Source organism: Crinia signifera, chromosome 19 (genome assembly GCF_055691185.1).
Source record: "Crinia signifera chromosome 19, ASM5569118v1, whole genome shotgun sequence".
In the NCBI taxonomy this organism is placed as follows: Eukaryota; Metazoa; Chordata; class Amphibia; order Anura; family Myobatrachidae; genus Crinia; species Crinia signifera.
In genome coordinates, this window is record NC_139226.1 from 143,094,869 (window position 1) to 143,106,997 (window position 12,129).

The 12,129-nt window shown below is 51.9% G+C and overlaps 1 protein-coding gene across 1 annotated transcript in view; it reads right to left on the minus strand.

Moving 5' to 3' along the window:
• Positions 1 to 3,128: 3,128 nt before the first annotated feature.
• Positions 3,129 to 12,129, minus strand: part of LOC146043130 (uncharacterized) — a 98,804-nt gene continuing 89,803 nt past the window's right edge. Inside the window, exon 11 of the mRNA XM_083163570.1 lies at positions 3,129 to 3,471. The gene's annotated coding sequence lies outside the window, so the exon portion shown is untranslated. The remainder of the gene's footprint in view (positions 3,472 to 12,129) is intronic.

Here is a 12,129-nt window from a genome sequence, read left to right on the forward strand (position 1 = left end):
CATTGGAATGTTCTTAAACTTGACCCCATCTTGACTAGTCATTTACCTGATGCCCCCCGTATAGTCTATAGAAAAGCCAGCTAGAAATATTGAAAGATAAACCATCTAGTGATACTTTCCTATCCATAAGAGGCAGCTTCCCTGCAATCATTGTAAGGTTTGCCCATATATGAAGAAAGGCGCATACAATAGAGGGCACAGGGCATACAATAGAGGGCACAGATTTTAAAGTCTCTCATGTTATTAATTGTAATTCGACGTATGTCCTTTATCTTGTAACCTGCGGGTGTGGATTGAACTATATAGGCTAGAGATGGGTCCTTCGCGAACGAACCGTATCTTTAGAACGGATCCCATCCAAGAACGTATGAGCTGCCGATCCCAAAAAGGTGATCCGTTTCAGTGTACAATGCATTTTCCTGATCTCAGTGCTGCCACCTGTGGCAGCTGAGATGTACTACCTCTGTTGACTGAGTACAGTGCTGTGACTACAAGTGATAGAAAGATTAGCTGCTGCTGTCAGGGATGGCCATCGGTGCAGATGCCATCGATGGTTGCCATCGATGGCGATTCTGCACTCAGCCATCGATCAGTGTTTTTACTCGGTCATGTATATTCCCCTTTTTTTTTAAAAAGGCGAGTCGAGGATCCGTCTAAAAGATCCGTATCGTTTCACTGAGAGATCCGGCGGATCCCGGCTTAGCTTAATGATCCATTTCCCCCATCTCTGATATAGGCAAGACCAAACGATGTCTAAAAACGAGGATACTAGAACACCTTAGAAATATCAAACATGGTGTTCTCAGTCACAGCCTCTCGAGACACTATAAAGAACATCATAATTGTGACCCTCGTTCATTCACCTTTAAAGGGATTGAGTTGGTACCAAAGGGAAAGCGAGGCGGAGATCATGATAAAGAACCCCTGAAAAGAGAACCATCTTGGATCCTGCGTATGAGTCACTCACACCCGCAGGGCTGAATGAAGGGGATGAAATGACCCCGTATATTAATTGAATCTGCTGTCTTATTCTGAATATGTTTTATAACCCCCTTTTTTATGTGTCTATTTGCCTAATGGTCTGTGTAGGTCGGCTGATTGTTATACAGATTGGATACCAATGCTGCTGACAGCCGTTAAAAACCAATATAGATTGAATATGGCAAAATTGTGAACACAGTGTGTATTTATACATGTTTTTAGTCAGTCAAAAGACTGGGTACTAAGTATATGGATTGTGTAATTCATGTGTTTTAAATTTGTTATCCGAATGCACATTTACAATGTAATATGCGTAAAGAGCCCGTTTATGTGTAGCCGAAGGAGCTGCGATCATGCACCATCAACGGAGGTAATGTGACCATATTGTCAACTAGACTAATATATGATATTTATGTGATTAATTCACAGGATAGTAAGTGCTGCTATAAGCCGCCCCCAATGGGAATATTCTCCGGTATTTGTGCTGCTATAAGCCGCCCCCAATGGGAGTATTCTCCGGTATGTGTGCTGCTATAAGCCGCCCCCAATGGGAGTATTCTCCGGTATGTGTGCTGCTATGAGCCGCCCCCAATGGGAGTATTCTCCGGTATGTGTGCTGCTATGAGCCGCCCCCAATTGGAGTATTCTTCGGTATGTGTGCTGCTATGAGCCGCCCACGGTGGGAGTATTCTCCGGTATGTGTGCTGCTATAAGCCTCCCCCAATGGGAGTATTCTCCGGTATGTGTGCTGCTATGAGCCGCCCCCAATGGGAGTATTCTCCGGTATGTGTGCTGCTATGAGCCGCCCCCAATTGGAGTATTCTTCGGTATGTGTGCTGCTATGAGCCGCCCACGGTGGGAGTATTCTCCGGTATGTGTGCTGCTATAAGCCGCCCCCCAATGGGAGTATTCTCCGGTATGTGTGCTGCTATAAGCCGCCCACGGTGGGAGTATTCTCCGGTATGTGTGCTGCTATAAGCCGCCCCCAATGGGAGTATTCTCCGGTATGTGTGCTGCTATGAGCCATCCCCAATGGGAGTATTCTCCGGTATGTGTGCTGCTATAAGCCGCCCCCAATGGGAGTATTCTCCGGTATGTGTGCTGCTATAAGCCGCCCCCAATGGGAGTATTCTCCGGTATGTGTGCTGCTATAAGCCGCCCACGGTGGGAGTATTCTCCGGTATGTGTGCTGCTATAAGCCGCCCCCCAATGGGAGTATTCTCCGGTATGTGTGCTGCTATAAGCCGCCCCCCAATGGGAGTATTCTCCGGTATGTGTGCTGCTATAAGCAGCCCCCAATGGGAGTATTCTCCGGTATGTGTGCTGCTATGAGCTGCCCCCAATGGGAGTATTCTCCGGTATGTGTGCTGCTATGAGCTGCCCCCAATGGGAGTATTCTCCGGTATGTGTGCTGCTATGAGCCGCCCACGGTGGGAGTATCTCCCGGAGTATGGCAGTTCTGATTGACAGCTAGTACTATAAAAATCTGTAGAGCGGACGTAGTAGCCACGCCCTCTGACGAAGTCTTGTGTTGAAACGCGTCAGGGCGTGGCCTACATCGCTCCTGTTACCTGCTCCCCAGATGTGTTCTCCGGCTATGGCTTCTCGTCCCCCAATCCAGCGTGGCGGCGCACTGTTAGAGGTCCGACGGGCCCATTGATGGTCATGTGAGCAGCTTATGCCTGAGTTTGTGCTGATATAAAACCGTGTGGTATCCAGTCCGCAGAGTGCATAATTTTGGTACGGGGCTATATTGACATGTGCCTTGGATATTTTAATTGTCCTCATTAAAACTCCGTTTAATGCACCATGAAGCGCCTTTTTTCCTCCATTTTCCAACATATATATATATATATATATATATATATATATATATATATATACACACACTGTATATAATTGCTGTAATCTAATTGCTTGCAGTAAGTGATACGTGTATATCTGAGCCTCTTTCTGACACACCCCTGTAATGATACTGTGTAACTGATGACAGTAATAATAATAATAATGACACGGAGGACGCGTGTAACGACATGTATACGCAGATTAGTATACAGCCGCACGGGGGCTGCTGTTCCTGTCTGTCACATATAATAACAGAGCAGATAATCAGGGAGAGAGCTCGGAGCAATGATTCCAGGCGGATCTGGGGGCGTCCTGATTTCTTTTATTACACAAAGCATGAAGATAAATAATAAATCAATATTAGATATGGTTGCAGAAGGCGCATGCACACACGCACTAATTTACCTGCCACAGAACAGGGGGGTAATTAGCAAGCACAGGGAGGGAGCAGGCGTCACGGCGTATAAAGTCCATGTAACAGAACAGAAGGAACATAAACCACACACATCTTCCGGAGACCACAGGCGGGGGGGGTTCCTGCCCGACGGGGACCGTACAGGAGGGCAGCTCTCCGATGGTGACACCTTCACCTCTCTGCTAAGATGGATCGCATTTGTGGCCCGCGTAACGTCACTGTAGAGTTACCTGGAAACAGCAATGGAAATACATCATGAATGGGACATTGCAACTTGGGGGGATTCAGGTTCACTTCAGCACATTTGGTTTGATAATGAACAAAACCATGCTGCACTGCAGGTGGGGCAGATGTAACCATGCTGCACTGCAGGTGGGGCTGCTGCAACCATGCTGCACTGCAGGTGGGGCAGATGTAACCATGCTGCACTGCAGGTGGGGCTGCTGTAACCATGCTGCACTGCAGGTGGGGCTGCTGTAACCATGCTGCACTGCAGGTGGGGCTGCTGTAACCATGCTGCACTGCAGGTGGGGCTGCTGTAACCATGCTGCACTGCAGGTGGGGCTGCTGTAACCATGCTGCACTGCAGGTGGGGCTGATGTAACCATGCTGCACTGCAGGTGGGGCTGCTGTAACCATGCTGCACTGCAGGTGGGGCTGCTGTAACCATGCTGCACTGCAGGTGGGGCAGATGTAACCATGCTGCACTGCAGGTGGGGCTGCTGTAACCATGCTGCACTGCAGGTGGGGCTGCTGTAACCATGCTGCACTGCAGGTGGGGCTGCTGTAACCATGCTGCAATGCGGGGGGGGGGGGGGGGGCAGATGTAAATGTGCAGAGATAATTCGAATTGGGTTAGTTATTTTGTTTCTGTGCAGAGTAAATACTGGCTGCTTTATTTTTGCACTGCAATATAGATATCAGCACACACCCCACCCAACTCTAACTCTCCCTGCACCTGTTACATCTGCCCCACCTGCAGTGCAGGGTGGTTTTGTCCATTAATCAGACCCCTTGTTCTGACTGCTCACCCCCTATCTCGGGGCCGATCCGGATGCCTCAATACCTCCAAAGCAGCCCCAACCTCACCCCACTATCACATCCAATTTGCTGCCCATTGTCCCACTTCCGACAGCTGCAAAGTAAAATATTAAACATATAAATTGCAATAACAAAAGAATCACCAGAACCTTCTCTGCCCGGTGTGCCGCCCCCAGCAACTGCTGCCCCTAGGCACGTGCCTCAGCGCCTCATGCCCCTAGTGGGAAGTCCACCACAGACAGGTCACGGTGGAAAGAGTCGGAGCAGACCTAGGTGCGGATCAGGCGCGTGAGTGCGGCGACTTCTGCCATACAAACGAGATAAAAGTGTGGATCAGGCACAGTCACAGGACGCTCTCTGTATTGTACTAGGGCACAGAGCCATTTCCCCCTGAATAGGGATACAAGTGTGGATTGGGCGCAGTCACAGAACGCTCTCTGTATTGTACTAGGGCACAGAGCCATTTCCCCCTGAATAGGGATACAAGTGTGGATTGGGCGCAGTCACAGAACGCTCTCTGTATTGTACTAGAGGCACAGAGCCATTTCCCCTGAGTAGGGATACAAGTGTGGATTGGGCGCAGTCACAGAACGCTCTCTGTATTGTACTAGGGGCACAGAGCCATTTCCCCCTGAATAGGGATACAAGTGTGGATTGGGCGCAGTCACAGAACGCTCTCTGTATTGTACTAGAGGCACAGAGCCATTTCCCCCTGAGTAGGGATACAAGTGTGGATTGGGCGCAGTCACAGAACGCTCTCTGTATTGTACTAGAGGCACAGAGCCATTTCCCCCTGAGTAGGGATACAAGTGTGGATTGGGCGCAGTCACAGAACGCTCTCTGTATTGTACTAGGGCACAGAGCCATTTCCCCTGAGTAGGGATACAAGTGTGGATTGGGCGCAGTCACAGAACGCTCTCTGTATTGTACTAGGGCACAGAGCCATTTCCCCTGAGTAGGGATACAAGTGTGGATTGGGCGGAGTCACAGAACGCTCTCTGTATTGTACTAGGGCACAGAGCCATTTCCCCCTGAGTAGGGATACAAGTGTGGATTGGGCGCAGTCACAGAACGCTCTCTGTATTGTACTAGGGCACAGAGCCATTTCCCCTGAGTAAGGACTGGACTTTTCCATTGTTTAGAGGACTCACATGAGTCTGGGGTAGATGTATGAAGCAGTGATAAGGGAGGAGATAAAGTGCCTGGTACTTTATCACCGGCCAATCAGCTCCTGGTTTAAAAAGGGGCAGTCAGGAGCTTATGCTGCTTTCAGACTGCATCTCTGGCTTTGACCCTGTATTTGGAAACGTTTCCAAAAACGGGTCTGCCAGATAAAACCCCTTTCACACCGCAGCACTTAAACGGTATATTACCGTTTAAGTGCCGATTTTTTGACACTGGCAGACCCGTTTTTGGAAACTTTCCAAATACAGGGTCAAAGCCAGTGCAGCCTTCAGCCTTCAGCCTTCAGCCCTCCCCTCCGTGCAGCTCCCCCCTCGCGCGTGTCGACCGAGAGCGTGTCGACGCCCCCGCGCATGTCGACGCCCCCGCACGTGTCGACGCCCCCCCGCATGTCGACGCCCCCCCCCCGTGTCGACTTACCCCGTGCCGGTACCTCCGTTGTGGATCCCGGCACTGCAGCTCAGTATGCTCGGAAAGCACTTATGAAAAAAGTGTCTTCCAGAAAATGGCTGCCCCATAGGAAACCATGTTTAAAAAAACAGTCTTTCGTATGGGGGCAGCCATTTTCTGAAAGACACTTTTTTCATAAGTGCTTTCCGAGCATACTGAGCTGCAGTGCCGGGAACCACAATGGAGATACCGGCACGGGGTAAGTCGACACGGGGGGGGGGGGGCGCCGACACGGGGGGGGGGGGGCGTCGACACGCGCGCGGGGGGGGGCTCCAGTGCTGTGAATACTTAATGAGCGCTCATTAAGTATTCGCTGTGCTGAATTTAGGACCCAGCTCATTGGGTCCTAAATACCGTTTCAGAACCGATTTTGAGCCTAAAATACCGGTTCTGAAACGGGTAGGACCCTGCATTTTAACCGGTTAGAAATTTTTTTTTTTTCTAACCAGTTAAGTGGTCCTGCACCTTTCAGACCGCACACATTAACATTTTAAAACGGTAAAAAAACGGCAATATACCGTTTTTAAAGTGCGGTCTGAAAGGGGCATTATTGGCCGGTGATAAAGTACCAGGCACTTTGGGCCTTATTCTAGTTCACTCTTTCTGACAAAAACCTTCTTAGATGGACAAAACCATGTGCACTGCAGGGGCAGATGTAAAATGTGCAGAGAGAATTAGATTTGGGTGAGTTATTTTGTTTCTGTGCAGGGTAAATACTGACTGCTTTACTTTTACACTGCAATATAGATCTCAATTTAAAGTAAAATCCCACCCAAATCTAACTCTCTGCACAAGTAACATCTGCCCCACCTGCAGTGCACATGGTTTTATCCATCTAAGAAGGATTTTGTCAGAAAGAGTGAACTAGAATAAGGCCCTTTATCTCCTCCCTTATCACTGCTTCATACATCTACCCCTGAATCTCAGAAACCGCTCCGATTTGTTATTATTAATGGGTCACCCGAACGCCCCACCGAGTAAATAAGCCCTACACTGTACCCTTATTTTCTGTGCCGATGTCTTACATCACAGACACTACATAAAGGAGATGATATCGGTGCTGGTCTCTGTACAGGAGCGCGAGACATTAGCACACTCGGCGGATCAGGAACCTGCTTGGAAACAGGCAATTAAAGGAGGTTGCTAAGGGAGAACCTAAATTTGGAAGTGGAATTTCCAACCACTGGGGAAAGACAGAACTTCCTTGATAATTAATGACCTTGTTAGAATCTGCACAAAACTGGGACACTGGAGCCTTCAGAGGAAAGAAATCATTTTAATTGACAACTTGGGTATTTAATGGAGAATTATGATGCGACTAATATTAGAGGTAACAGTCACATTATTTGTGCAGCAAGAAATAGGAGATGCTCCGAGCTGAGGACGGGGAATAGAGCGCACCTGAGGTCACAAAATACTATAGGAACATAGGGGTCTCCTGTACCTGTGTACACTGTGCTGCAAACAGAACAAAGACACTGGTTGCTACGGGTTACAGACCTGTTTGGCAAAGTTACCTGTGCACCCGCTTTTCTAACTAAGCATCAATGTATTGGAAATATTTAGCATAACTTAATCAGGCAGCAGCAGCCCCCATGTAGGGTGATGATGTCAGCGACCCTCCCCCTATTGTCCGGGGCACGCCCCCAAATGCCCACAGGGTGTCAATCACCCTGCGAGTAGCGAGCGATGGCTACCCTTGGCTCGCTGTCTTCGGTCGGACGGCTCAGGAATGTGCACAGTGTATCATGCACATGTGTGGTCGTTCGATAATCACTCGGCGAGCGGGTCTGAATCAGTCCCCTTGTCTGAAAGAGCATTGCCGGACCGTGTATTTCTCACCTGTCCTGTCGCCAGTGGGGCTGATAGATACCCCGGATGTGACAGTGGGGATCTCACAGGCTGAGGCTGGGAACCTGATTAATGACAGTCCCTTCCTATATCCTTGTACCAGAAGGCCAGTGTGTCTGGTTCTAGACCTGGCATCATAGTCGCGGCTGATCTTACGGTCACACCACATCCGACGGGCACCCAATGATGCCTATACCCATCATATCATCCCCACGACTAGTTATTCATCCAGCATGCACCCTGACAACCCACTATAAATGCCAGTCCTGCCCTCCCTAATAGCGCCCACAGTCCAGGGTGAGTGAGAAGATGCCAGTCCTGCCCTAATAGCCCCCACAGTCCAGGGTGAGTGGGAAGATGCCAGTCCTGCCCTAATAGCCCGCACAGTCCAGGGTGAGTGGGAAGATGCCAGTCCTGCCCTAATAGCCCGCACAGACCAGGGTGAGTGAGAAGATGCCAGTCCTGCCCTAATAGCCCCCACAGTCCAGGGTGAGTGAGAAGATGCCAGTCCTGCCCTAATAGCCCCCACAGTCCATGGTGAGTGGTAAGATGCCAGTCCTGCCCTCCCTAATAGCCCCCAGGGTCCAGGGTGAGTGGGAAGATGCCAGTCCTGCCCTAATAGCGCCCACAGTCCATGGTGAGTGGTAAGATGCCAGTCCTGCCCTAATAGCCCCCACAGTCCATGGTGAGTGGTAAGATGCCAGTCCTGCCCGAATAGCCCCCACAGTCCATGGTGAGTGGTAAGATGCCAGTCCTGCCCTAATAGCCCCCACAGTCCATGGTGAGTGAGAAGATGCCAGTCCTGCCCTAATAGCCCCCACAGTCCAGGGTGAGTGAGAAGACGCCAGACCTGCCCTAATAGCCCCCACAGTCCTGGGTGAGTGAGAAGATGCCAGTCCTGCCCTAATAGCCCCCACAGTCCTGGGTGAGTGAGAAGATGCCAGTCCTGCCCTAATAGCCCCCACAGTCCAGGGTGAGTGAGAAGATGTCAGTCCTGCCCTAATAGCCCCCACAGTCCAGGGTGAGTGAGAAGATGCCAGTCCTGCCCTAATAGCCCCCACAGTCCAGGGTGAGTGAGAAGATGCCAGTCCTGCCCTCCCTAATAGCCCCCACAGTCCAGGGTGAGTGGGAAGATGCCAGTCCTGCCCTAATAGCCCCCACAGTCCAGGGTGAGTGAGAAGATGCCAGTCCTGCCCTAATAGCCCCCACAGTCCAGGGTGAGTGAGAAGATGCCAGTCCTGCCCTAATAGCCCCCACAGTCCATGGTGAGTGGTAAGATGCCAGTCCTGCCCTAATAGCCCCCACAGTCCATGGTGAGTGGTAAGATGCAAGTCCTACCCTAATAGCCCCCACAGTCCAGGGTGAGTGGTAAGATGCCAGTCCTGCCCTCCCTAATAGCCCCCACAGACCAGGGTGAGTGGGAAGATGCCAGTCCTGCCCTAATAGCCCCCACAGTTCAGGGTGAGTGAGAAGATGCCAGTCCTGCCCTAATAGCCCCCACAGTCCATGGTGAGTGGGAAGATGCCAGTCCTGCCCTAATAGCCCCCACAGTCCAGGGTGAGGGGTAAGATGCCAGTCCTGCCCTAATAGCCCCCACAGTCCATGGTGAGTGGTAAGATGCAAGTCCTGCCCTAATAGCCCCCACAGTCCAGGGTGAGTGGGAAGATGCCAGTCCTGCCCCAATAGCCCCCACAGTCCATGGTGAGTGGTAAGATGCCAGTCCTGCCCTCCCTAATAGCCCCCACAGTCCAGGGTGAGTGGTAAGATGCCAGTCCTGCCCTCCCTAATAGCCCCCACAGACCAGGGTGAGTGGGAAGATGCCAGTCCTGCCCTAATAGCCCCCACAGTTCAGGGTGAGTGAGAAGATGCCAGTCCTGCCCTAATAGCCCCCACAGTCCATGGTGAGTGGGAAGATGCCAGTCCTGCCCTAATAGCCCCCACAGTCCAGGGTGAGGGGTAAGATGCCAGTCCTGCCCTAATAGCCCCCACAGTCCATGGTGAGTGGTAAGATGCCAGTCCTGCCCTCCCTAATAGCCCCCAGGGTCCAGGGTGAGTGGGAAGATGCCAGTCCTGCCCTAATAGCGCCCACAGTCCAGGGTGAGTGGGAAGATGCCAGTCCTGCCCTAATAGCCCCCACAGTCCATGGTGAGTGGTAAGATGCCAGTCCTGCCCTAATAGCCCGCACAGTCCAGGGTGAGTGGGAAGATGCCAGTCCTGCCCTAATAGCCCGCACAGACCAGGGTGAGTGAGAAGATGCCAGTCCTGCCCTAATAGCCCCCACAGTCCAGGGTGAGTGAGAAGATGCCAGTCCTGCCCTAATAGCCCCCACAGTCCATGGTGAGTGGTAAGATGCCAGTCCTGCCCTCCCTAATAGCCCCCAGGGTCCAGGGTGAGTGGGAAGATGCCAGTCCTGCCCTAATAGCCCCCACAGTCCATGGTGAGTGGTAAGATGCAAGTCCTGCCCTAATAGCCCCCACAGTCCAGGGTGAGTGGGAAGATGCCAGTCCTGCCCTAATAGCCCCCACAGTCCATGGTGAGTGGTAAGATGCCAGTCCTGCCCTAATAGCCCCCACAGTCCAGGGTGAGTGAGAAGACGCCAGACCTGCCCTAATAGCCCCCACAGTCCTGGGTGAGTGAGAAGATGCCAGTCCTGCCCTAATAGCCCCCACAGTCCTGGGTGAGTGAGAAGATGCCAGTCCTGCCCTAATAGCCCCCACAGTCCAGGGTGAGTGAGAAGATGTCAGTCCTGCCCTAATAGCCCCCACAGTCCAGGGTGAGTGAGAAGATGCCAGTCCTGCCCTAATAGCCCCCACAGTCCAGGGTGAGTGAGAAGATGCCAGTCCTGCCCTCCCTAATAGCCCCCACAGTCCAGGGTGAGTGGGAAGATGCCAGTCCTGCCCTAATAGCCCCCACAGTCCAGGGTGAGTGAGAAGATGCCAGTCCTGCCCTAATAGCCCCCACAGTCCAGGGTGAGTGAGAAGATGCCAATCCTGCCCTAATAGCCCCCACAGTCCATGGTGAGTGGTAAGATGCCAGTCCTGCCCTAATAGCCCCCACAGTCCAGGGTGAGTGGTAAGATGCCAGTCCTGCCCTCCCTAATAGCCCCCACAGACCAGGGTGAGTGGGAAGATGCCAGTCCTGCCCTAATAGCCCCCACAGTTCAGGGTGAGTGAGAAGATGCCAGTCCTGCCCTAATAGCCCCCACAGTCCATGGTGAGTGGGAAGATGCCAGTCCTGCCCTAATAGCCCCCACAGTCCAGGGTGAGGGGTAAGATGCCAGTCCTGCCCTAATAGCCCCCACAGTCCATGGTGAGTGGTAAGATGCAAGTCCTGCCCTAATAGCCCCCACAGTCCAGGGTGAGTGGGAAGATGCCAGTCCTGCCCCAATAGCCCCCACAGTCCATGGTGAGTGGTAAGATGCCAGTCCTGCCCTCCCTAATAGCCCCCACAGTCCAGGGTGAGTGGTAAGATGCCAGTCCTGCCCTCCCTAATAGCCCCCACAGACCAGGGTGAGTGGGAAGATGCCAGTCCTGCCCTAATAGCCCCCACAGTTCAGGGTGAGTGAGAAGATGCCAGTCCTGCCCTAATAGCCCCCACAGTCCATGGTGAGTGGGAAGATGCCAGTCCTGCCCTAATAGCCCCCACAGTCCAGGGTGAGGGGTAAGATGCCAGTCCTGCCCTAATAGCCCCCACAGTCCATGGTGAGTGGTAAGATGCAAGTCCTGCCCTAATAGCCCCCACAGTCCAGGGTGAGTGGGAAGATGCCAGTCCACAGGTCCAGAAGATGCAAACACATGAGACCTGTGTGTAAATGTTTGAACAGATAACCACATAATAAATACGGACATAGACCGCAAAAACTGGAAAAACTTTAAATCTCCCAATTGCAAACACTCACACAATGGATGCTGTAAAGCATTAGCCACAAGACTGAGATCCTATGGAGCAATAGGGGGCAGGAACGCAGAATGCTTTGTCCCAACACTGGGGGCACTACAGCTAAACTGTTGCTGGCAGGGGTGGGCTTATAAGCGAATAGGATAGTGGCTCCTCTTCAGCCACTATGCCCATGTATCCCCAGTGTTCCCTAGGGATGAGCATAGATTCTACGGATAGTTCCCTGTTCCGCGGCAGCCCACAGACACTACCTGTAGGGCCAATTCCTCATCACAGAAGCGATATAAGTCACTGTCAGGGCATGGCGGAGAGCGGAAGCACAGCAGCAGGTGCCTGCCATCACCTCCCTAATTACTGTCTGGTATGAGACGGCTCCCTGGCAGACAGCCAAGTCTTCAGTTGTCCCCTGTAGGTATTTACATATAACGTTGGCAACGGAATGTTATATAATGGGACTATGCGGGTGG